The sequence below is a fragment of the Zootoca vivipara genome, chromosome 1, assembly GCF_965207765.1.
Source record: "Zootoca vivipara chromosome 1, rZooViv2.hap1.1, whole genome shotgun sequence".
NCBI classification, from domain to species: domain Eukaryota; kingdom Metazoa; phylum Chordata; class Lepidosauria; order Squamata; family Lacertidae; genus Zootoca; species Zootoca vivipara.
In genome coordinates this window covers 24,454,590-24,481,707 of record NC_142582.1, presented here as the reverse complement: position 1 = coordinate 24,481,707, position 27,118 = coordinate 24,454,590, and the positions used below count along the sequence as shown (strand labels likewise).

General features: G+C 43.8%; 1 long non-coding RNA gene across 1 annotated transcript in view; it reads left to right on the top strand.

Moving 5' to 3' along the window:
• The first annotated feature begins 1,504 nt into the window (after positions 1–1,504).
• LOC148687503 (uncharacterized) overlaps positions 1,505–27,118 on the top strand; it is a 53,753-nt gene continuing 28,139 nt past the window's right edge. The window contains exons 1-3 of the long non-coding RNA XR_015946744.1: positions 1,505–1,783; positions 23,981–24,139; positions 24,622–24,787. This is a non-coding gene — a long non-coding RNA (uncharacterized LOC148687503). The remainder of the gene's footprint in view (positions 1,784–23,980; positions 24,140–24,621; positions 24,788–27,118) is intronic.

The following is a 27,118-nucleotide window of genomic DNA, read 5'->3' as shown; positions in this document are numbered from 1 at the left end:
GTCGATGCTCTCCTGGAAGCAGAGTAGTTTGGACAATAACACCTACCAGTACTAGAAATATCCACTACATTAAAACATACTAGGAATACAGTCATACCTCGGGTTACAGACGCTTCAGGTTGCGTCTTTTCGGGTTGTGCACCGCGTGAACCTGGAAGTACCTGAATGGGTTACTTCTGGGTTTCGGAGCTCGCGCATGCACAGAAGCGCTAAATCATGCTTTGCGCATGCGCAGAAGCGGCGAATTGCGACCCGCGCATGCGCAGACGCGGGGCTGCAGGTTGCGAATGCTGCGGGTTGCGAACGTGCCTCCCACACAGATCACGTTCGCAACCTGAGCGCCCACTGTAATAAATATTAATAGTAGTAGCAATTACACATTTACCATAAACACCCTGAACACATGACACAAATGCATAGCTATCAACTTTCGGATTTGAAAATAAGGGATCAGCAGCAGCCTTACCTGTCCCAGAGACAGTCTACGGTATATCTAACAATCCAGGATAGCAGCGGGAAACGGTGCTGGAATAAGGGAATTTCCAGCAAAAAAAGGGAAGGCTGACAGCTGTGGCTTGGAATAAGGGAGTTGGATTGCATAAAAATTGGCCATTGTGAACTTTCACCAGGCTTCATGGACACAATATTTATCGTGCTCCATTGCTATGTCTTGGCTTAGGGACACAGGTGGTGCTGTGGTCTAAACCACCGAGCTTCTTGGGCTTGCCGATCAATAGGTTGGCAGTTTGAATCTGCACAATGGGGTGAGCTCCCGTTGCTTGGTCCCAGCTCCTGCCAACCTAGCAGTTTGAAAGCATGCCAGTGCAAGTAGATAAATAGGTACTGCTGCAGTGGGAAGGTAAACGGCATTTCCGTGCGCTCTGGCTTCTGCCATGGTGTTCTGTTGTGCCAGAAGTAATGCTGGCCACATGACTTGGAAAGCTGTTTGTGGAAAAACGCCGGCTCCCTCGGACTGAAGCAAGATGAGCGCCACACCCAAAAGTTGAAATCGACTGGACTTAACCATCCAGGGGATCTTACCTTGGCTAATGTAGGGAAACAATATTCACCATCATCCTATATTTCCATGGCACTGAAGCTGCATCAGAAGCAGATTCAGAGCTTTGGTTCTGTGACCCAAAGAGGGGCAGACTTGCATCACATGCACACCCCGCTCCCGTAGTTCAGCCTCAACATATTCCAATGGCAGGCACCTTTTTCTAAGGAAAGATAATATTGCTTTAATTATTATGTGGCTCTTGAATACAGTTTGAGAAATAGGTTTCTGGTTACATTAAAAACATCGCCGTTCTTCTTTCCTTATCTGGCACGAGCTCCCCCCAGCCCCCACACTTTGATTTACAATAAGCTTTCTCATAAGGTGAACTATGATCACACAAAGAAAACTTTAATCATTTCAGAGGCCCACAGCGCCTCTGAACATTGTGATGCTGTCATGGTAACAAGCAGATCCACACAAGGGACATGGCAGGCTCAAGTTCTGGATTGTGCTGTTTGAGTGAGAAAAGACAACAGCATGTTTAATCTTGGAACCCCAAATGGAGCGGTTTAGAGGTTTTTTTTTTTAAAATAAAAAGCACACTAATCCCAATGCACATTTTTTGTTTCTAGGCTTCATCTGAAATGATTTAGCTTCCTTCTCAGTCGGTGCGACTGTTGGAAAGAAGGCTTGGAGGACAGCAAGAGCGGAAGAAAGCCTCAACCAGCCTGATTAAAGTCTTCCCTCTGAACTACAATGCTGTTGACATCTCCAATGATTTGGGTGAGTTTAAAGCATGCAGCGCTGGAAGGAGATGGCTGTGCAAAAACAGAAGAAAAAGCCGGCCAAGACCATAGCAGTAAAAAAATGTTATGATAGATTGGGCGAAAGATGTGGGACATAATATTAGGATGGAGGATTGGGAAAGGTTGTGGAGGAAGAATATGAAATTTACTGCGTGTAATGTTTTAAGAGAAAATATGATGAAAATGATATTTTCATTCCCCTTTAATGCACAGCAAAAACGGTTGCTCAGGCTTGCTGAAGCCTATAGAATAATATATATGTTTCCTGGTATTTTCCCCTTTATCCCTCTTAAAAGAAAATACACGACACAATGCTCTTTAAAAGTATGAAAATAGTTTACTTATAGACTTCCTGAGATACAGCACAACTCAAGAGGCAGACTAGCTTAGATAAAAGTATTTACATGCTGAATCTGCTCCATAGGGGAAAGCAGATTTGTTGTTCTCTTGGCTGGAAGCCAAAAGATCTCTTCCTTAGATGTTGCTTGCTTGAAGTCCAAATCGAAAGAGGCTGAAATGGCCACTGGCCAGTGACTTTACCTGGCCAGGTAATGCCCACTTCAATTACAAACAGAGGAAATCCCTCCCAGATCAGTGGCAGGAAGTTTTGATGCTGACCTGGTCAGATGTCCTCTATGTGGTCACTCTAGGAACTGTTGTGACTTGACTGCACCTAGCTTTACATCCCACAGAGAGGACGCAGGTGGCGCTGTGGTGTAAACCATTGAGCCTTGGGATTGCCGAGTGGAAAGTTGGCAGCTTGAATCCCCGCAATGGGGTGAGCTCCCGTTGTTTGGTCCCAGCTCCTGCCAACCTAGCAGTTCGAAAGCACGTCAAAGTGCAAGTAGATAAATAGGTACCGCTTCTGTGCGCTGCTCTGGTTTCGCCAGAAGTGGCTTAGTCATGCTGGCCACATGACCCGGAAAAACTGTCTGCGGACAAACGTCGGCTCCCTCAGCCAGTAAAGCGAGATGAGCGCCACAATCCCAGAGTTGGTCGTGACTGGAATTTTATTATTTGTACCCCATCCATCTGATTGGATTGTCCCAGCCACTCTGGGCAGCTTCCAATGTATTTAAAAACAGAAGAAAACATGAAACATTAAAAAACCTCCCTATATAGGGCTGCCTTCAGATGTATTCTGAAGGTTGCTTAGTCAGTGGTCCTTTTAGCAGGAGGAGAATACTCAGCACTAGTTTAGCTGCAAACCTATATTTTGAACCCTATGGAGTGGCATATAATAACAGGAACAACTGGTCTATGGGCTAATCTCCCCATGAGCATGGCAGCATCAAAGTAGAGCTGAGTCACGAAAAAAGCAGACTAGGGGGCTTGGAAGTTGCCCTTAGCACCTGGGCAGACTGAGGCATCAGGTTGGGGAAGGCTGTTCTTATGAGTAAGGAAAGATTGTTTCTCACTTTATATCAAAGAATCCAGTTTCTGTTAAAAGGGCAGACCTAAAAGTCCAATTCAGAGTGCTCACTGGCAGCATCTCTCATAAAGCTCAACAAGCTGGAGGTGCCATTTATTTGTAACTGTGTGTACTCACCGTTGTAGCTGATTCTCCAGCGAGCCATTCTGGTCAGCAGCAGTATAAATTGATTTCCCAGTTCGCACATAGCTTTGGAATAAATGCTGCTGGAACCCAGGTATACTCAGCTCCTGTTCTGCAGCGGCTGCCCAGCAGAAAAACTAATTAATTGTCGTGGCCATGGCAAACAGTGCACGCTGCTCGGGATGTTAAGATCTCTGACTGGGGGGGGGAATGCTCTCCAACCTGTACTTTTAGGATATGCTGCCATTGGGCTTGCATAAACATTTGTGACAAATAATTTATAAATCTATATTTAAAAAAATAAAACACCAGAGGCAATTCTATGTAAAGCCCCCATTCTTAATTTTGATTTTAAAAGTCTCGCCTGAACAGCAGGTGCTCCAGAGAGCCACCAAGCCTCATTCTATTCCTTCAGTACTGAACTATACAGTAGTTATTTCTCATATAAGCCTGTTCCAGACACAGAAAGCGCAAGATAAATGCTCGCTTTTCAGCGAGAGCCTCCATATTAACATGCTGCCATGTTGCCCCGCATTATTTTGGTACTAGATACTTTCATGTAAAACAACCACCGCCACCAGAAATATAGATGACTAGCTTGATTTGAAATGAGCATCTAATCGCCACAATGCATTTAAAGGAAATTGGCCATGAATTACTTCTGAACATCATAATCTCCTCTCCCAAAACAAAAGCCCGCCTATCCTAGAAACGTGAATGAAGTTTGTGCTTTGTATCTAATGCAGTTTCACCCACACACATTAGTGTGGGAGTGACTGATTGCTTTGGGTTCCATTTGCCGGGCCTCAAGAAACAAGTCAACGATAAAATAAAATGGAATCTCAGCGTTGATGAAATCCTGGACTGAAAGATAGAGGCGACAGAGGCCTGATCCTTATACGTTACTTTTCTGGTGGTGGCGGCGGCTGGATGCAGTGGTGCACTGGAAGAATCTTGGAAAGGCAGAGGCCTTGTGGGTGGGTGTTCCCGTGCCCAAGAGAGAGGTCAACTGCCTGTTCTGGATAGAGTGGAACTCCCTCTGCAGGAGCAGTGCTTCTTGATCTATCACTTGCAGTAGGAGATCCAAGTGATGTCTGTGTCCAGGAGTGGACAGCTGTGACTGACAGCTGGACTATGACAGCCTGACCACAGTGGTCCATGGATTGGTAACTTCATGGTTTGGTTAATGCAGACCAGGGCCGGCTCTAGGTAGACCCCCGGTGGCGCGGTGCGCCAGGGCTGCGCCCTGCGAGGGCAGGGGCACCAGAGCGATCTCCGCCCCTCAACGCCAGGGCGGCCGACCTGCTTGAGACTGCCCTGATGCAGAACCTCCAAGTGTCCCTATTTTCCAGGGACAGTCCTGGATTTTCAGAAGCCGTCCCGGTTTCTGATTTGATCCTGGAATGTCCCGCTTTTACTTAAGACAGAGAAATGTTGGAGAGTATGGAGTTATGCAACTCCCGAGCCAAGGAGATAAGTAACTAAACAACTTTCAGAAGACATCTGAAGGCAACCCTGTAAGGTTTTTTTTAATGTTTAAATGTTTTCTTCTGTTTTTCTATATGTTGGAAGCTGCGCAGAATGGCTGGGGCAATCCAGTCAGATGGACGGGGTACAAATAATTAAATTCTTATTCTTATTCTGGAATAGGACATCCCTATTTTCATCGGAGAAATTATAGCGGGTGTGTTCGTGTGGTTTATAGCTGGGAAGCTTCAGCTAGTGCAGACTGCTCACAGGAGCAGATTACCAGCAACATGTTACCCCACTGCCGAGAAAGCTGCACTGTTTAATTTGCTACCATGCCCACTTCAAGTTTCTTATGTTAATTCACAAAGCCCTGAACAACTTGTGTCCAACAACTTGGAGAACTGTCTGATCCCTTATGGCCCACTTTGATCACTGAGATCCTCTGACAGGGTACTTCTGGTGGTTTCCCACCCCCCTGAGGTTCAGTTGGCCTTCACTGCAGACCGAGCCTTTAGTGTGGAAAACCCTGCCCTCTGGAACTCCCTACCACAAGGAGTTTGGCAGAAACCAAACCTTCCTTCAGATGTCTTTTGAAAACTTCTTTGTTTAGACAGGCCTTTCCAGCATGAATTTTCTTCTTTAATCCAATCAGTATTGAGGCTTGCCATGATATTTTTAAAGATAATTTTAACATATTCTATTCTGCTTTGCTTTATTTATGAAAGTACAGATTATAAATTCATTTGTAAATAATTGAGTACTACAAGCTATTTTGAGCATTATTCTTTGATATTCTTTTGCAGGGAATTGAACTCCCTTGATATTAATATCAGGCAATCACTTCTTGTAGACGATTTTAGAACCTGCGAAAGCCAGTTGGATAGAGTCTGGTGCCGATAACACCAAGGTTGCAGGTTCGATCCCCGTAAGGGACAGCTGCATTGCAGAGGGTTGGACCAGATTATCCTTGGGGTGCCTTCCAACTCTATGATTCTATGATATGCCAGTGCTGGGTGGAGCCAGAGTATCTAATGTGAATTTCACCTATGTACCGTAAGCTAGTTTCTACTCACGCTCCTTTCTATCCGGACAACGAAAAGGCCTTGTTCAATGACAGTGAGGGCTGTGGCCTGGAGACAATTCTGAGGGCCAGATACAAAGGATTGAAGGGCCACAACTGCCCCCTGGGCCTGAGGTTCCCCACCCTTGAATGACAGTCTTACAGTCGCACTTCAGCTTTTCATAAAGTTGCCACTCCATTCCGAGCAACGCCACAGACTGCTACTGCTTGTCCAGTTGCTCCTCCGTTCCTATCAAAGTGAATATATTTCACAGTTCATAAAGGGTTAACTATTCAGTTGGCTGGAGAAGGATGAGGGGCAAAACAACTCCATATGTGGACCATGAAGGAAGAGGTGAAATTATATGTACTGTTCCCTTCAGCTCCTCTGTTATATTATTCTCCACAGCCTTTCCCCAAATTTATTGAGCTATTTCACTCGACACATAAAAATCCCTCTTTTGGCTGTGCGCTGAGGTCTGCAAATAAAATAGAGCCTGAATTGGGAAAGAAAAGCTCTTGGTGTGCCCCTCCACCCACTAAAAAAAATGGTGCAAGCATAGCAATGCTGCACATAGAATAAGTTGTTTGTGAATGTTTTCTAAAGGCAGGACCATGCTTGGAGCTATATCTGAACTGCCAACCGTACAGCTCACAGACCTGCTGGAGTATTCATGGGGTGCCCAAAAGCCACCATAACAGTGTGACTGCCAATCTATCATTCTACTAACTCAAAAGTTGCAGTTTTACTGTCATGCAGTGGATTAATTTAGCTCTGCAAAGGGGAGAGCCTGTGGTTCTTCTGTCGTGGGCAGTGAAAGGTTTGAGCCAACATTTAAGCATCCTGCCTTGGTCCTCTGTCAAAACAAAACAGCAGGGGAAGGTGAGGTGGGCCTCTGCTTCCCCCGGAGAAAGAGTGATTTAGGAGTAGGTTTGTTACCTTTTATGTATGTACACATGAGTATCAGACACCATTCTCTTTGGTTCCGATCCTGCCTAAGACCAGGCCTTTGGTGAAATGAATGAGAGACTTGTTTCACTAAGGGGCTGAGGTTTCTGACCCCAGCGACAGTAGGTTTGAGATATTTGTGACACTCTTGATCCTTGGAGAAAACACTTCTCGCTGTGCTGCCATACAGGTGTGAGCAATTGACCCTGGACAGCCATTCTTTATTGGTTTTTATTTTGTCAGATGCTCTTTCACTTTAGCTATTACAAGGAGTAATTGCTTCAGACAGGCAGGGCTGAGATGATTGGCTGTTGCCTCTTTTTTCCCAGAGTATCACAATCATACACTGGTTGGAATTGGCTTTGCAGCACAACAGCTGTCTTATGTTTCCTGAAACCAAAAATCTGAACGCTTCAGTTTCTTTAAACACATTACTTATTACATTCATAAAATTAAGATTCAGCTTTCATTTATGTGTAACTTTCATTTTTTTGAATTAATTCGACATTAATGAAAAAATACTGAACTATATAGACCATTGGTGCAACTCGATATAAGGCAGCTTCCTATGTTCCTAATTTTGGTGAGTGTAACTAACAAGGTGATCTGTGTGTAAATTCAGGAGATCACCACCATTGGTGTTTAGGGAGCAAATTAATATTCTGTTTGGTAACACACACAATGCAAGTCTTCATTCCCATCCTAATCACTACTGGGATTTTTATATGGAGAACTAAACTTAGTTTGAATTTCTACATCCACTAATGTTGCTTCAGTGATAATATTTAATTTATTTTTATTTCTGTTTATATTGATTTAAGAGTTTTCTTATTTTTTTATAAAAAATACTTTATTGTTTAAAATAATACAAAACATAACATACGTATGATATAAGTACAACATAAATTTTTCTTCTCGTCGAATTGTATACAGAAAAAATACAAAAAACAAAATACATAATTCAAAATAAATTCTTCTTCGCAATGTGAACAGTATGCCATCCTTGTATTTCATCCTATTTCTTCCCTCTTAGATACTTAATAATAATAATAATTTATTATTTATACCCCGCCCATCTGGCCGGGTTCCCCCAGCCACTCTGGGCGACTTCCCGTCCTTCTAATAATACAATAGCAGATTCTTTCTTTTCCACGGGCTTGCATTATGAATAAGAGTTTTCTTATTCTAGAGTTATTAAAACATTCAAGATTAGGCAGGCTGATGGGAGTTCAAAGGTGAACCATAAATAGCTTGTTGGATTCAGCGGTGAGGGAATGAATGGTACGGAACTATATGCACAGAATTCTAGCTAGCGCCTTCTTTTGTTTCCTTTGTCTTGAGTGACCCAGAGTGAAATGAGCTTATGGTTTTCTTCTTCTTTGTGATGGGTCGTGTGCTTCAGATACAATATTAGTAACCAAATACCAGTAGGGGGTGAGCCAAAACTCAGTGGTACAACAGAGAGTAGGTTGGGAATGGTTTCTGCTTTCCAGATTAGACTATTGGCATTGCTGAATCAATGACCTGACTCAGTATAAGTCAGCTTCATAGGTTCTTAAAAGATTATATGAATTTTGAGAAAACCATTTGTTAAAATATAAAGAATCAAGAAACAAGCTTCCCAGTACTAAACTTGCATATACACTGGCTCTATTCACACATTACACTAAACAATGGTTTCATGGTATGTCCATGAGCTGGAACAAGTCCAAACAAGTTTTGTCTTCATGTGCTCCCCCCTCAGCCTCCCATATGGTTGGAAGGAGGACTTTGGAACCATGTACTTTGTAGTTCAACTTTCATTGTGTCCAATCCTGGGATCACGATTTAGCATTAATTTATCAAAAGAAAGTCAGGTTCAAACCTTGAATTGTGAAGCTGGCTTCTTTAAATTAAACATAGTATATAAACCACAGTCCACAGTTTGAATGAAATTACAAGCTGCATTGAATGAAGGGAGACTGAAAATAAATTTGTCTGAAGTTGTCATCCAGAGTGGCTGGGGCAACCTCATCAGGTGGGCAGAGTATAAGTAATATATCATCATCATCCCCCTCCTCCTCTTTCTCCTCTCCACTATGTGGGAAGAGAAGGCACAAGGAGGAGCAGGGGAGCCTAGGGCTTGCTTATTCCCATTTGTGCATGTTCCACTAAACTGTGGTTCAGCTTGACATGATGACATGGCTATTGAGTATATACATAAGTGTATGGTTCAAATTTCATCCCAGGCATGAACTCACTGAGTAGTCTTTGGCAAGCTCCTCTCTTTCAGCCTCCATCTGCAATAGGGAGATGAAGACGATACCAGTCTACAGTGGTACCTCGACTTACAAATGACTCAACTTACAAATGTTTTGACTTACGAATGGAGCTCCGTCCGCCATCTTGGATGTGGTTTAGATAGGATTTTTTCGACTTATGAATTTTTTCTTCCAATGCATTCCTATGGGATTCAACTTACGAATTTTTTCAACTTACGAATGTGTGTTTGGAACGCATTAAATTCGTAAGTCGAGGTACCACTGTACATATTTGTTGAAGGGACTTCTCAGTTAAAGAAATGTGGATCACGTGTCATATAAATTAGTGCTGTGCCTAAACCTGTTCTCCAGTTTCTCAAAAGTTTTCTTCCCTAGCCAAGGAGGATTCTGGTTCCCTGTCTCATTTTCATTGTACAGTCATACCTCGGTTTAAGTACGCCTCGGTTTGAGTATTTTCAGTTTAAGTACTCCGCGGACCTGTCTGGAACGGATTAATCCACTTTCCATTACTTTCAGTGGGAAAGTTCGCTTCAGGTTAAGTACAGACTTCCAGAACCAATTGTGTTTGTAAACCGAGGTACCACTGTACATTAGACTTTAAAAAAAACACACACACAACAACAACTTGGTGTGGGATGTAGCTTACCTTATGCTTGTGAGATGGCTGGCGGTGGTGTATAACTCTCACCGTGACTAAACATTTATCTGGCATTTTTCAGCCTCACTGGCTGTCCCTTTTTCCTGATCGGGGAAAAATTTCTACAGTTTAGTGTGAGGTGTGAATACATGAGTTGCCATATGAAATATTCCTGGTCTTTTAAGTGAAATGTTCCAAGATGAGAGGTAATACACTTTCCAAAAGATATCCTTGGCTTTTGGATGAGAGAGAAATGTAGGGAAATGGTTGTTGTGTCGTGTTAGTGGAATGTTTTTGAAGCAAACTGAGTAATATAGCCTTTTATTTTTCTTTGGAATTTCACTCCCACAATATGTTGCAAGGGAAATTAAAAGGTGTTGGGAATCATCTACAAAACCACCCTAATACAAGTGTGTAATGCCAGTGGTGAAGTTGGAAACTGAACCAAATAAAGTCATGTATGTTCTGGCACACTTGCTTGAGAGTCAGCCTCATTACACTTGATGGGATTTACTTCTATATAAACATACATTGTACTGCATGGCTCCGACCCTACGCATGCTTCCTTGGGCTCATGCCCACGGTGCAAATTGACTCATCCTTCAGAGTAAACATTCATGGACTTGAGCTGCCCAATTTGCCCACCTTCCTCCTAAAGCGCAGGTTGACAAATTATGCCGTGTCTGATGATCGTTAGGTGGCAGATGGCAGGTGATCAAGATTTCATTATCAAACACCGATTTTCTTCTAAAGGTGAAAAGATGACCAGCTGTTCTCTGCTGCAGTGCCTAAGGGAGCTAATAGCTCTGGTTTAGCCAGTTACAAAAATACAATAACAAACGTCCCTTAATTAATTTACATGCAGCATTCAACTTGGATTATTGCCATTCTGATATCATTTCAAACGAACTGAGGTGAAACTAATTATGGCCCGCGTAATGCAAATAATGACATTTCCTAGGTACTATGAGCAATTGACTGAGGAACATTCTTATTTGTTCATTCTTCCTCTTGAAGGAAGCATTGCCCATTATATTAAAAGGTGACAGATATAAAGACCAGATTGCATCAGCCTGAATTCTAAAATGCCATTGTGATAATTTACTTAGGAGATTTACAGCTGCTGCTTCTCAATTGCTCAATGCATGTTTATATAGAAGTTTGCTACGTCTTAAGATTCTCAGGTGGCGCTGTGGTTAAACCACTGAGCCTAGGGCTTGCTGATCAGAAGGTCGGCGGTTTGAATCCCTGTGACGGGGTGAGCTCCCGTTGCTCGGTCCCAGCTCCTGCCAACCTAGCAGTTCGAAAGCATGTCAAAAATGCAAGTAGATAAATAGGAACCGCTACAGCAGGAAGGTAAACGGCGTTTCCACCTGCTGCTCTGGTTTGCCAGAAGCGGCTTTGTCATGCTGGCCACATGACCTGGAAGCTATACGCCGGCTCCCTTGGCCAATCATGCGAGATGAGCACGCAACCCCAGAGTCGGTCACGACTGGACCTAATGGTCAGGGGTCCCTTTACCTTTACCTAAGATTCTCAGAGTCAGTACTTTGTGAGGCTGGCCACAGCAGTATTTGCCAAACTACCAGGGCCGAGCTAGATGCTATTTGAAATGCTACAGACATCATCAAGAAACTAAAGCTTTCCTATGTATACTTCATGTAGATTATATACTTGCTGTCCAGTTGTGGCAGCTAGCTTGTGTGACAGCCATTTCACTAACAGGGACCATTCTTAGCATAGCACAACAGATAAATCTGCTTGTGCAAAATATTGCACAACTCATAGTGCAACTGCTATTGGTGGCAGTTAAGCTTTGTGCATTACCTCCTCTGCTTCCTGTATTGTCATGTGTATTAGTGAAAGACCTTGATGCCTTATCATGACTTCTTACAGTTTATATAATTGGGTCCCTTTAAATAGTATTTTTTAGTCATTAGTGAATTTAACTATGATCGGAGAGCTCTTCAGGCTGCTTACACATTTTATTCTGATCCAGAAGATATAGACATATAATTAGTCTTTAGTTATTGAGAATTTATGTGATATATTGTCCCCTCTATAGCCTCTGATGAGGGCCTAAAATAACTACAGACTGAAACATGTTTTTCTTTTGTTTTACTAATATATTTCATTTGCCGTATCTTGAGATTTTCTCTCTTTCTTGGTCATTTTGCACACATAACATTTCTCCCTCTATTTTTGGAATCATTAGCACAGCAACATCAACTCTCAAACTTCTTGTTGCTAGCATTATGTTGGATCTCATCCTATGAGCTTAACAGGGGAAGTTCATGGTTCCCCCCCCCACACTATTAGAGAGGGGGAGAAATCAGTATAAACTATGCAAGACGGTGGCAGGCAATCAGGCAGGGCAGGATGATAAGACTATGAGGCTTGTTGGAAGTGCTACCATGCCCTTTAGTTTAGTACCAAGTCATGGGTGTGGTTGATGTTGATGTTCACGCAGTGCCTAATCAGGTTGACTCAGAAGCCAGTCCCATTATGTGAAATGGGCCTTACTCCCAAGTAGGTACAGGCCCGTCTTCCCTATTGGGGCTACTGGCGCATTGCACCAGGACGCCACCTCCTCAGGGGCACCCCAGCGAGAGGGGGAGCTGCGTGGCTTTGCCGGCTGCCTCAACCTTTCCCTGCACGCCAGCCACCATGCCGCGCTGGACCTCTGGCAGCCACAACTCGGCGCCCAGCCGTGTGTGTGTGTCCTCGCCGCCACCTCCCGCCTTCCTGCAGCTCCTACGAGGTCGGGCGCGTGGACTTCTGCGGAGTGTCTGTTCCCCTCTGCAAGTCTCTCCGGCCGCGCACACCGAGCTTAAGAAGTCCATTAGCCTCTTGCTCGCGCTCTTCTCCCGCCCTTGCCAGGTCGGCGCGTGGCTCTGTGTGTGTGTGTGTGTGTGTAATCCTCTCGGAGTACTGTCCCCACCCAGCCGCAGCCCTGCCGACGCTGTCTTGGATGCTTCTCATTGCCAGCCCTGCCCAGCGTAGCCCCTCGGCTGCTTCCTGTCCCTTCTGCGCTCCCCGCTCTTCCAAAGAGGGGTGAGCTCGTTGCTGGAATCAGACAAGCTGGGAGTGCAGATGCAGCAGCGGTAGGAACTTTGGCTCCGGGAAGACTTGCTGTTTGCCCATTCGGAAGCCGGCAAGGAACTTCGTGTTTTGAAGCATTAAAAAGCAGGGTCAAATCATAATATGACTTCTTCTTCTCCCCATAAATGTGTCCCTCTTGCTGAGAAAGTGGCTAACATTTTTTCTCCACCCTGACACATATCCTAAAGTGGGGAGGCTGTAGGTTTTTTAAAAGGGTGGGCACTGCAGCTGGGAAAGGGGGAGCGGGGTGCTGGAGGGATCTCTGAACCACGGTGCTGGATAGGCTTAAGACGGCCCTGAGTAGGTATGTGCAGAATCGCAGCCTACGGCTGTGATCTTAAAGACCACTAAAGTAAAACACAAAATCATTCGCTCACAATTAGGTAGTTATGCTGTCATCAGTTGATTTCCTGCAAATGCAAGAGCTATTGTCAGGTGTATAAACAGCCACTCCCCTGATCATTCTGCATGGAATATTAACAGCTAGGATGGTAACCAGGCCTCATAATTGAGATAAGGCTTCGCAACAAAACTGTGATCATTAATTTTTCTTTTCTGATTTTTCCGGGTTTTGAAGTTCTGCCAAAGCTTTGTCCCAGATTATTGCCTGAGGCACCACTCAGGGAAATGGTAGCTCACTGAACTACAAAAAAACAGACACCAGAGTAATTTTTTTACAACCTCTTTGCCAGTTCCTTTGCTGCATGAGAGACAAAAGTAAAACATGGTATACTTTCCAATAACAGTAGACATGGGAATTGGAATTCAAAAATATGAAGCAAAAGCTTTAAACTTTCCTTGCAATTTGCAAGCAGAGATAAGCATAAACTAATAACTTGCTTACTTTTATGCTTATTCCAATGAGGATAAGAAAGACCTAGAGCTTAAACAAATGCATCCCATAAACTTTCCCCGGGAATCTCTCTTGTAAAACTTGAATTTTCAACACCAGTATTTTAGACCCACTGATATTTAATATAATATTTTTCCATTTCACTGTAGTAAGTGTTCGGGATTTGAAAATCTCTGATGGGTGGCCTTCAGTGGTAGATAGTATTTCTCACTATTTGATAGTTTTTACTAAGTTTATGTTGGGGGAAGTGGGGGACAATTGCTACATTTTGTGGGCAAAATCTGGCCTAAGGAAAATTGCTACAAGACACCATGATTAAGCTGGGAGTGTTGCTGTTTTTGTCTTGGTCAACACTATAAATTAAGACAATGTATTGCTCCTGCTAATAGTGAACTTAAGTAGTGAGTGCAGATGGTTATACAACTAAAACAGGGGACTCAGCTACATTAGAAAAACAACAACAACAACCACAGCACTTTGTTATAAACATGCAACACGAGATGGCTCGAGAGAGCAAAAAAATTCTTTGCGATTTCCCATAGCATTTTCTTTCTTTTGTTTTAATGATTTAATTTCTGACTTACTTATAGCGCCCCCCCCCCCCGTGTGTAGATCCACCTCAGGTTTCTGAAAAGCAACAGAAGAGATGCCTGCATGCTTGGTAAGTGGAAACATTACAGTGGTGCCTCGACTTACGAATTTAATCCGTTCCGAAGGCACCTTTGTAGGTCGAAAAAATCGTAAGTCGAAAAGTGCCATTGGAAACGCGATTTCCTATAGGAATGCATTGGAAACGGAAAAATTCACAAGTTGAAGCACCCTCATCTAAAAATTTGTAAGTCAAAAAATCCCTATCTAAAACCGCCGCGGTTTCCTTTTGGATGTCGAGACATTCGTAAGCGCGCAACCATTTGCCCCATTCGTAAGTCGGAAAATTCGGTTGTCGAGTCATAGAATCATAGAATCATAGAGTTGGAAGAGACCACAAGGGTCATCCAGTCCAACCCCCTGCCAAGCAAGAAACACCATCAAAGCATTCTTGACATATGCCTGTCAAGCCTCTGCTTAAAGACCTCCAAAGAAGGAGACTCCACCACACTCCTTGGTAGCAAATTCCACTGCCGAACAGCTCTAACTGTCAGGAAGTTCTTCCTAATGTTTAGGTGGAATCTTCTTTCTTGTAGTTTGAATCCATTGCTCTGTGTCCGCTTCTCTGGAGCAGCAGAAAACAACCTTTCTCCCTCTTCCATATGACATCCTTTTATATATTTGAACATGGCTATCATATCACCCCTTAACCTTCTCTTCTCCAGGCTAAACCTACCCAGCTCCCTAAGCCGTTCCTCATAAGGCATTGTTTCCAGGCCTTTGACCATTTTGGTTGCCCTCCTCTGGACACGTTCCAGCTTGTCAGTATCCTTCTTGAACTGTGGTGCCCAGAACTGGACACAGTACTCCAGGTGAGGTCTGACCAGAGCAGAATACAGTGGTACTATTACTTCCCTAGATCTAGATGCTATACTCCTATTGATGCAGCCCAGAATTGCATTGGCTTTTTTAGCTGCTGCATCACACTGCTGACTCATGTCAAGTTTGTGGTCTACCAAGACTCCTAGATCCTTTACACATGTACTGCTCTCAAGCCAGGTGTCACCCATCCTGTATTTGTGCCTTTCATTTTTTCTGCCCTTACATTTCTCTTTATTAAAATTCATCTTGTTTGCTTTGGCCCAGTTGTCTAATCTGTTAAGGTCATTTTGAAGTGTGATCCTGTCCTCTGGGGAATTAGCCACCACTCCCAATTTGGTGTCGTCTGCAAACTTGCTCAGGATGCCCTCAAGCCCATCATCCAAGTCATTGATAAAGATGTTGAATAAGACTGGGCCCAAGACAGAACCCTGTGGCACCCCACTAGTCACTACTCTCCAGGATGAGGAGGAGCCATTGATGAGCACCCTTTGGGTTCGGTCAGTTACAAATCCACTGAATGGTAGCATTGTCTAGCCCGCATTTTACCAGCTTCTTTACAAGAATATCATGGGGCACCTTGTCAAAGGCCTTGCTGAAATCAAGATAGGCCACATCTACAGCGTTCCCTTCATCTACCAGAGTCGTTCGTAAGTCGAGGTACCACTGTACTTGAAGGGGTTGGCTGGCTAGTTCCCTGGAAGCACTCTTGTCAAAAAGGACAATATACACTTGTTTGATGTTGGTTTGATGGCCAAATGGATGGAATGATGGAAAGGTTGCACTGTCAAAGGAGAGGAAGGAAAAACAGAATGAAATATTTGTGTATGAGTAGGGCCCAGTGCTTCCTATTGATATGGATGGTACTGTGTTTTGTTTCATACGTTTGCTCGGTTGGGAGAAGTGTGGGAAGCTGTATGCACATATACTTTCATTGCATTCGGGGCATATGAGGATACCGCCAGTCTAGAATAGAATCTAAAATACCCCTTCAAGCAAACAAAATGACTTGCTAAAATGGCCATCTTGAAATACGTATGAAAGTAGAGGGCAAATGAACATGATAAAAAGAAAACTGCACATCATCTTAAATTATGCATACCAAAGCAAGTTAACGAATTACCATTAATTTTAGTTCATTTAAATTAGATTTTTGATGCCATGTGTCTATTAAAAATACACACAGTAGCAGCAGCAGCAATTAACAACAGTAACAACAAATAAAGCACCAGAGAGCCGTTCCTTCCCTTGGAGGTTTTTAAGCAGAGGTTGGATGGCCATCTGTCATGGATGCTTTAGCTGAGATTTGGACTAGATGACCCTTGGGATCCCTTTCATCTCTACTATTCTATGAGTCTATGGTTCTAGGAAAACATCAGTCAGGAACACTATCATTAGCAGCTGAGAAAGATTGGCAGAACAGTTTTCAGATGTATAAACAACATGATCTTGTTTCAGATCTGCACCTACAAGACCCATAGCTGCCAAGTCTCCCGTTATCCCCAGGAAATCCCCGTTTTTCCAGCTGTTCCTAGCTGAAAAAACGGATTTTTTTGTTTCCCCCCGGTTTATTCTGACGTGACGGCCATTTTGGAACTAGGCGAAGCAGCATCAAAAGTCTCTTCTGAGCATGCTCCGCTCAGTTCCAAAATGGCGGCATCGCTACTTCCGGTCTGCTATTTCTGCCCGGTCCCTTATTTCTCTGACAGCAACTTGGCAGGTATGACAAGACCACTTATTAGAACACACACACACACACACACACACACAACCCCCAGCAACTTAATATATTGAAATGTTTCTTTTTTATTATTTAGGACAGGTGGGGGGGAACTCCAGACCTACAACTCCCATCAACCCTGGTTGTTGGCCATGCTTGCTGGGGCTGTTGAGTTGTAGTTCAGCAACATCTGGAGGAACAAAGCTTCCCGTACCAAGTTCAGGGCATAGGAGAACTTATTTCTACAAATGGGCTAGCTTTGCTTGATTTACTAGATCTGGTACCCTTGTTGAACACACGGTTTGGTGTGACTTTGGGCAGTGTTGCTGCACCTGTTTGAGAGAGGAAGGGGAGGGGAAGCAGGATTCCGTCTCCCTCACCCTCCTCCACCTCCAACAGGTGATTGGCGCTGTCATCTTTGATGGTGCCAACCATCTGCTCTGCACAGAGCACAGCGCTGCATGCAAGGTTATCTGGACAGGAGCCAATGAAGATGATGGATGTGATCCATGCTGCCAAGTTTGGGCTGCTTTCTCGAATATGGGGTCAGAAGGGGGAAAGCCTGAGGGAGAAGCAGTCCATTTAAAGCTTGCATATTCATCTCTGCTAATTACTTATACATTTGGGGGATAGGGATTATTTTAGTGTTTTCCTTCTAGATCCAGCTATATATCTATAAAGAAAGATGATGGATATAATGTGTGGTGAAACAGATATTATTTGTCATTTTATCCTCCCTTCTTCACCTGCAACCTCAATGCCTGTTACTATAACTTCCTTATTTCAAACTACATGGCCTCCATGCTGTGAAAGAAAAATTGCTATGTGTAGGGGTGCCTTTTTGCTGTAATTGTCTACTGAGACCTTGAAAGCGTCAGAATAGAAGACATTGCAGTGGTAATGGATCACAGAGAGAGAGAGAGAAAGAGAGGGCAGGAGGAATTGGTTGCAGGCCTAAAATGCTTACTCTGAGGAAATGATGTAGAAGACTCCTCTTTACTTATGAGTAGGAAAGAAAGGTATATTACATTTCATAGCTGCCAAGTTATCCCTTTTTTAAAGGGATTTTCCATTATGCTGAATAGGCTTCCTCGCGAGAAAAGGGAAAACTTGGCAGCTATGATTACATTTTACAAAAAAAATATGAGTCACAACGATTAAATATTTTGCATATACAGTGGTACCTTGGGTTAAGTACTCAATCCATTCTGGGGTGCCCAATCCGAAAAGTACTTCACCTGAGCGGCGCTTTAGCGCATGCGCAAAGTGCTGATAGAGTGCTTCTGCGCACAGAACGCTTTTGCGCATGCGCGCACAGCGGAACCCGGAAGCAAACACTTCCGGGTCCGCCGAGTACGCAACCTGAAAGTACGCAACCCAAAGCGTACTCAGCCCGAGGTATGACTGTATTAGGGTTGCCATATTTCAAAAAGTAAAAACCTGGACACCCCAAATAAATTATTATTATTACTGCAATTTCATTACAGCCTGGCATACATCTGCCAGCATCTTGACATGCTGTTGGTGCTCTGCCTCCATCTGTGGGAATGTTAGAAGCTGCCTTCTACTGAGCCAAACCATTGGTCCATCAAGCTCAGGGTTTAGCAAGGTTGGGTCTCCAGCTATTTTTGGACTACAACTCCCATCATCCCTAGCTAGCAGGACCAGTGGTCAGGGATGATGGGAACTGTAGTACAGCTGGACACCCAAGTCTGGGAAACACTGGTCTAGCTCAATATTGTCTATGCTGAGCAGCAGTAGCTCTCCAGGATTTCAGACAGGAAACTTTGGAGATACTTGGAACCAGTGGCTTTTTCTGGAGGGACGCAGGGGTACACATACCCCTAAACATTTTGCGAATCTAAGTTTGGCCTCATTGAGGGGCAGTATTTCAAAATGAGTAGGAAAATGAGAATACCCCCTAAACATTTTCTTTTCTGCATGCAAAACACATAGCCCTTTATCACAGAGCTATGGCCTTCCACATTCATCCTGGCCATTCTTGGGTCTGTTAAAACACCAGCTGCATATTATGCGTCCATGTTCTTTGTGGGAGTGGGGGCACAATAAGCATCTCATTTCTGCAGAGGTTAATATGAGAAGCAGCTCTGATTAAAGCGTAACGTGACCCTCCGAAGTTCACGCCACTGGTCTCTCACTGGTCCTGTAGGGGAGTGCCAGCAAAGGATTAGAGAATTAGCTGCATTCCAAGTGTCTAGTTTCTTTAGCCGAGAAATCTAATAATGCAAAATGAACTGGCTGCGGTAGACATCACAGGCTGATGTGCTCCCGAAGGTACTGTGCTCAGCAAAGGATATCAGGATTTTAAACAGCTGCATGGGCGAGATACTGCTTTACAGAACCTGTAAACACATTACTGCAGCTGTCCCTCATGGTATTCTTTGCTCTCACCCTCCATTCCAAGCTCAGCTGTTCTGTGCATTTAGATAAAGCCATGCTGCAGGCGACTGTGGCAGGTAGCGGGACCCTGAAATTAAGGTGATGCCTAACACACACTGTTATTTGCATATCCCACACTGCGCTGCTTAAGTCATCCCCATGGTGAAATCCTTGTTGGCCCCGTTCTCCTCCTTTGTTATCGAAAAGTAACTATTAAAATGAGTTCCATTTCTCTCTGCACCCAATCGTTCCGAGTTTGTACCACGGGCTTATTAGAGCCAATATTCACAGATGGATTGCTGGCTTTACTTAAGAGACCTGCAAGCACTTGTCCTGAATCTTCAAGGAGAACAAGCATTTTCTCTTTCTTTCCGTGTGTACTTTTGTTTGTTTTGTTTTGATTTTTTTTTAAAATCCAATCTTTTTCAAACACTTGGGTTAAATAGTTGTTGCCAGGGCTCCAGGCAGCGTGAGTCAAATTCACTGCACTTTTCAATTACCCAGGTTTCTCTTGCAACACACATTCTGGGATAAGAATGCAAAATGGTGCAGAACCTTGTCTGAAGAAACATTTATTTCATTTGTCAAGACATCATTAATGAATGGAATCCACTACCATGAAATGTTGTGATGTCCACTAGCTCGAGTTCTTCTTCTTCTTCTTCTTCTTCTTCTTCTTCTTCTTCTTCTTCTTCTTCTTCTTCTTCTTCTTCTTCTTCTTCTTCTTCTTCTTCTTCTTCTTCCTCTTCCTTATAAAAGGTGTTAGTTCAGGGGTGGGGAAGCTGTGGCCCCTCCAGATGTTATTGGACCCCAACTCCCATCAGCCCCATCCAGTGTGGCCAATGGTCAGAGAGGATTTGAAGTCCAGCCCCATCTAGAGGGCCACAGCTTTCCCATCCATTGGCTACATAAAGCCATGGAGGACAGGTTTATAGATGCCCACAAGTCATTGAAACTAGGTGGAACCTTCATGTTCCAAATGAGGAAGGGAACAAAATAACGTTACCCCTTTCTGCCCAACAGGTCTGTATTCATTTGTGGTGCTGGCTCAGGAACCTCTAGAAAGCAGAAAGTTCTGGGTCCATTCTGTAAATCTTAACACCCCACGTCCTGCTTTAAATGATGGTTCTGGTCTGGATTCCTGAAAAGCTGAATAAGATAGGGTTGCCATATTTCAAAAAGTGAAAATCTGGACACACTTCTGACACGGGTTGCCATACATCTGGGTTTCCCCAGACATTTAAGCGATTTCTGCCCGGACATTGTTTTCGACGGCCAAATCCCAGCAATGTCCTGGAAATTCCAGATGTGTGGCAACCCTAGAATACGATTACGTATTCTTAAGAATGAGAATTAGGCTGCCTACACACTATACCTGTGAAGCACATTCAAAGCACATTTGCTCCCTCAGAGAATTCTGGGCAGTGTAGTTTGTTAGGGAAATTTTTTTTAACTCTGTGAGGGATAAAGCTACAGTGCTCAAAATTCTCTGAGGGAAGGAATGTGGTTTGAATGCACTTTAAAACTATATAGTGTGTATGTAGCCCAGTCCTCATCTTTAAGAATAAGCACCTCTGTTCAGTATTTTTAAATCAACAGCCCCACATTTCTAGCCTCACTGACTTTACTTCTAACTGAAGCTCTGAAGAGGAATTTGAAGTGAATTCATCGGAGTGCTTAGAGAAACATCTGTCTGATTGGAAACCCTGATAATATTGATTTACCAGTTGTTGGGGAGGCTTCCAAGTGTGTTCAGCTGAAGCCCCCTTCAGACCGCATGGATTGTGTTGTTGCACCCCACCCCACTCTCTGAGCTGTGTGAGTTTTCGGAGGTTCCAGGCTTTTTCCCAGGGTTTGGTTTCCTCTGAATGATGAACAGTGGAGACTGGTGTCTTTATGATATATGATTTATTTACACATGTAGACAACCTGAACCTACAATGGAGGGGCTCACAGCATTAACACACCAAGCATTTCCCATAGCAAGGGGTGAGATGGCTGAAGAAAAGCAAGGGGTTAGAAGGCTGAAGAATGCCATCTCACCCCTTGCTTTTTCCTGCAAGACCAATTGCAGTCGTTAACAGTCATTAACAGTCGCCAACAGGTTTACCACTCCTATCAGCCAATCACCTATTCCCACCACCCTTCTGAGTAATACCCCTCCCCACCCTCCCACTATATATAAGGGTCTGGTGACTTCTGTTTCAGTGTATCTGAAGAAGTGTGTATGCACACGAACACTCATACCTATGACAAACTTAGTTGGTCTCTAAGGTGCTACTGGAAGGAATTTTTTTAAAAAAATTTGTTTTGACTACGTCAGACCAACACGGCTACCTACCTGTAATTAGACTTTTAGGAGACATCTGAATGCAGCCCTGTTTAGGGAAGCTTTTAATGTTTTGTTGGAAGCTGCCCAGAGTGGCTGGGGAAACCCAGCCAGATGGGCAGGGTATAAATAAATTATTATTATTATTATTATTATTATTATTATTATTATTATTATTATTATTATTAGCCTAGAATAACATTTGCCTTTTTTTTGCTGATGACTCATGGATCAATGCCTTGTCGTGGCAAAGGGGCTTGAATAACTCAGAGAAGCTATGAGCTATGCCATGCAGGGCCACCCAAGATGGACAGGTCATAGTGGAGAGTTTTGACTAAACGTGATCCACCTGGAGAAGGAACTGGCAAGCCACTCCAGTATCCCTGCCAAGAAAACTCCATGGATAAAGCTATGGTTTTCCCAGTAGTGATGTATGGAAGTGAGAGCTGGACCATAAAGAAGGCTGATCGTCGAAGAATTGATGCTTTTGAATTATGGTGCTGGAGGAGACTCTTGAGAGTCCCATGGACTGCTAGAAAATCAAACCTATCCATTCTTAAGGAAATCAGCCCTGAGTGCTCCCTGGAAGGACAGATCGTGAAGCTGAGGCTCCAATACTTTGGCCACCTCATGAGAAGAGAAGAATCCTTGGAAAAGACCCTGATGTTGGGAAAGATTGAGGGCACTAGGAGAAGGGGACGACAGAGGACAAGATGGTTGGACAGTGTTCTCGAAGCTACGAACATGAGTTTGACCAAACTGCGGGAGGCAGTGCAAGACAGGAGTGCCTGGCGTGCTATGGTCCATGGGGTCACGAAGAGTCGGACACGACTAAACGACTAAACAACAACATGCTAAGCTTGTGGTCCACCAAGACCCCTAGATCCTTTTCACATGTACTGCTAGTAAACTAGTAAACCATCAACAATATAGATTTTGAAGTAGGCAGAGAGAATTTTCACTGCTAAGCATTGAGGAAAAACAACAACAAACACCTCTGAATATTTTTCTTTATTTCCCAAAAGCTTTCTTGTGCAGATGTGGAGCACAGCTGTTTTCAAAGCTATTGTTTCTCCCCATTGTTCCTGTTCGTTAATTCTCATCCCAAAATATCAAGCCCAAGAAGGGCTCCATTTCCATTTGTCACCAAGGAAGAGTTTATAGAGTGTTAACTATAATAAATAAGAGATTAACAATGCCCTCTTGTTCTCATGTAAAAAATTCTATTTTGCTGAAATATTTATAGTTAATCTTTTTTTCCTGAGCTGCAATGAACATTTAATGAGCTCTGAGGAACACTGCTAACCATATTGATTAATAGATCAAGTGAAAATGTTTCAATTTTGCCATGATATAATCAACGTGATTATAGCAGCATGTTTGTCATCTCCCTTTGTATACGATTAATAATTAGATTCTGCAAGAGATGAGATGCAGTTGACAATTTGGAAGCAAAATGATTAGTGGTTACAAATCAATTCTTACTGTTAAATTATAGAAACCACTTAATAAAAGGCATCCAAAGCAAGATTGCCAACTGTAATTGAGTTTTTCTGGTACTTGCTATACTTTTAAACTTTATAACTATGATACATTTATTGTTTCAGTGTAAGATGTTCTTCAGGCACTTATAAGAGGGACTAGCAACTAAATATTGCAGTGTGTTACCATCACACCTAACAGGACTACTCCTGTTCAGGGTTCCTGCTGGGCAGACAGATATACTTTCCCCTGGCATATAAACTGGAACAAGCCAAAGCTGAACTGGACCTTGTCAGAGGTTCCTACCTGAGAGTTAGCCACCCCCCAGAAGGTGGGAATCCAGAAATATTATGAAACCTCAAAATCAGTGCCGGATTACCAGATAGGCAGATTAGGCACCGGCCTATGGGCACCACGCCTTTTAAGGGTTCCGCGACAATGGATCAAAATAATATTGATTTGATCTTGAATTTTTTTTTACAAAAAAATGTTTTAGGAGATAATTTGCAAGCCCCCCTCCCCCAAGATTTTGACTGCCAAGGGGCCTCCACAGGGTTTAATCTGGCACTGTTCAAAATTTCCAGGTTTCCGAATGATATATAGTGGTACCTCGGGTTACAGAAGCTTCAGGTTACAGACGCTTCAAGTTACAGACTCCGCTAACCCAGAAATAGTACCTCGAGTTAAGAACTTTGCTCCAGGATGAGAACCTAAATCGTGTGGCGGCGGCAGCAGCGGGGGGCCCCATTAGTTAAAGTGGTACCTCAGGTTAAGAACAGTTTCAGGTTAAGAACGAACCTCCAGAACGAATTAAGTTCTTAACCCGACGTACCACTGTAGTCTCAATCGAGAGAGTTATAGTTATCGGTTCCATTTCTTTACTCAACAGTGACTTGGACCAAAAAGAACCAAATGTGAATTCTTGCTCAGATATGGAACTTTCTGGGGTTACCTATCTCACCATCTCACAGCCTAACTGGGCAAGTTTAGACTGGGCAAGCTGGGGTTCAAATCCCTACCTAGCCAGAAGGCTCACTAGTGGTCTCAGGTCAGTTCCTATCTCTCATCATAATCTTCTTTACAGAGCTGTTGAGGGTATAATATGCGGAGGGTGGGTCTGATTTTGTTGGCTCTAGTTCCATGGAGGAAAGATGGGAAAGAAATGCAGTAGTGTGCAGAAATGCACACACACACAATGCAAAATGAGCCAGATAATAGTGTGTCATTATCAGATTATAGCATGCCACTTTCAAAATGAAGGAACAATGTTTCCCATGTCAAAGGATGCCTCGTAGGCAAGGAATATGTTTATCAAAACAAATCCAAATTACTGATGGGAAAACTCTCCTCAGCTTGATTTGAAAATGGGTAATCAATTGCAAGTATTACTTTTTGTTGAGAACTCTCAAAACAATCTTGCTTTCTGCTCTCTGTCCTCCCCACTGGGGGTTCCAAATTGACTCATAATGTTGCTTGTGCTAAATCGTGTTGACTTAACATGCCGCTTATTTGGTTGTCTTTTTCTCCCAGGTCCTGGGTGTTAACCTCAGCTCAAACAGGATTTGTATTTCTATGCTAGAAAGCACGAAACTCAGAAAAGGGCCTTAAAGCACAGTTTTCCTGTTGCACTTTTGGAACCAAGCGTGCTGACTTGGCCCCCACCCCGTGATGTGAGCATGCCACGTGCTGGGTGTGAGTAAGTATGTTGCACGGCGTATGCACATGGCTGCCGTGGAATTTTGAGGGGGCCAGATCCCCTTCTTGAAAATTTTGTTGAGGCCCTTGGCCCCCAGCCCCCCCTAATTTGGCACCTCTGTTTGGAATTGAAGCCATAGTTTGGGGTTGCTAAACTGTGGTTAGGACAGTCTGTGGTGTCACATCCACATGCCTGTCTTATATGACAGGAAAAAAGCTTTATCCTGATTTTGAACATTATGATTATTGGATAAAGTACTACAGTGCAAATGTCAGTGTTAGACGATTACCACTGGCTGGGTGAATACAGACAACAATTTAATGGCACATTCTGCTACATCCTTTATTGAAATCTACTTTTCAAGTATGGCAAAATACATCATGTGGCATAGTGATACTGATGGCTAATCTATGGTAAAGTGAGAGAGCTGTTGCTGAGGTAGTTTGGTTCTCTGGTCAAGTCAAGTGGGAAGAACTTTACCAATCTAGATGCAGATAAATGTTTGAATAAATGCAAGCATGTGATTAATCTCTCTTCAACTCCTCAGAAAACCTTACAGACAAGCACCGCACTGTGGTGAACTATTACTTGATAAGATTTGTAACAAGTGTAAGCACTGCAAGCAGCTGGCCAGATGCTATTTCGCCTACTGGTGATTCTGTTCACATCTTCACTTTGAGTCTGGCCACCATTTTGCCAGTTTAGAAAACAAGGAAGGCTGAGTTTAGTGTTAATTGTGGTTTTTGCTAAGGCATTAAAACTGCAATCTCTATGCACACTTATCTGGGAGCAAGCCCCATTGCGCTCAGTGGGATTTACATCTGAGTAGACATCACTACATTTGCACTGTACTTACCTTCCAAGTCCCGGACTGCAGAATCCGGGACCGGCAGCCGTGTGACACCGGAAGTTGCGTCGACGTAACTTCCGGTGTCGCTTTGCCCTTCTATGGGCACCAAAAATGGCCGCTGCTGGCTTCGAAAGTTGCTTGTACGCATGTCAGGAAGTGCGTTGACGCAACTTCCGGTGTCGCTCCGCCCATCTATGGGCACCAAAAATGGCCACCACCGACACCGGAAGTCGCGTCTATGCACTTCCGGACATGCGTAGATGCGACTTTTGAAGCCGTCGGCGGCCATTTTTGGTGCCCATAGAAGGGCAAATTGGAAAGAAAAAAATGGCCGCCGGCAGGAGAAAATAACGGAGAAAAACGGGAGACGAAGTGATATGGGGGACCACCGGGAAAAGGTAAGTAAAAATGGGGGTTTCCCGGGGAAAACGGGGTACTTGGCAGCTATGGCACTGTAAGGTTGCAATCCTATGCATGCTTCGTAGGAAGCAACATTGAAATCACTGGGATTTATTACTGAATGCATACATAGCACTGCCTTGGAGGTCTTTTTGTGACTTTCCCGGAATTCAATCAGATGAAGGATTGACATCTCTAGAAAAGTTCTGTTTCCTGCTTGTTGTTATTTTGAAGGGCTTCAATCCAAATAATGATTGCATTGTAGGAAATTGTAATTAGTGCATAGATAATACTCCCCAAGCAGAAAAAAAACAGATTAAATATAATGAGTTGGTAGAAATTGCTCATTCAGCTGCAGAGACAACTTAGGGGAATTTTGCAAACCAGAAAGTTTGTCTATCTGTCTGTGTAGGAACTGAGTTGCATTAAGAGGTTTAAAAAAGCTTCATCATGGTACATATTCCACACTCTGGTCTCTACCATCAGCCAGGGACCAGGGGCCACTGGAAGAATGGGTTTTCCTGTCTCCCTGGAAGAGCATCGTGGCCAAGAACAGATCAATCTGATCCCATCCATTGGCCAAAGAGGAGCAGATGAAGCGACTTTGCTTCCAGAAAGAAAATGCTGCCCGAAGTGGCTCATTAGATGGGGCAGAGCTGCTAATCCAGCTTCTGTTGCCGTTCAGTTCTGGGAAGGATGAAGTGGTGGGGATGTAGCATACAGGGGCCAGGGGGGCTGTGGCGCCGAGCACAAATTTCTGAGGGGTCCAACCAGGCACCCCCACAACAAGTTCCCTCATCAAGGCTGGAGCTGTGGGAAGGCAAGTCATGCCTGGGCTGGGCCTTCGGGGCTGGAGCAGTGGCAGCACCCACCTCTCCTTGTGGTTGGTGAAGGGACGCCCTCATGTCTGGGCTGGTTGAGAGGGAAGGCGGGTGAGAGGCCGCCGCCCACCGAGGGAGAAAGAGGAAAGCAAGAAAGCATTGCTAGAGCCATGTGCATTGCCCAGAGCGCCTTGCTGCCAGGACAGGAGGGCGAGGAGACACAGCAGCACTTGTGGTTTTGCGTTTCTCGGCCTTATATCT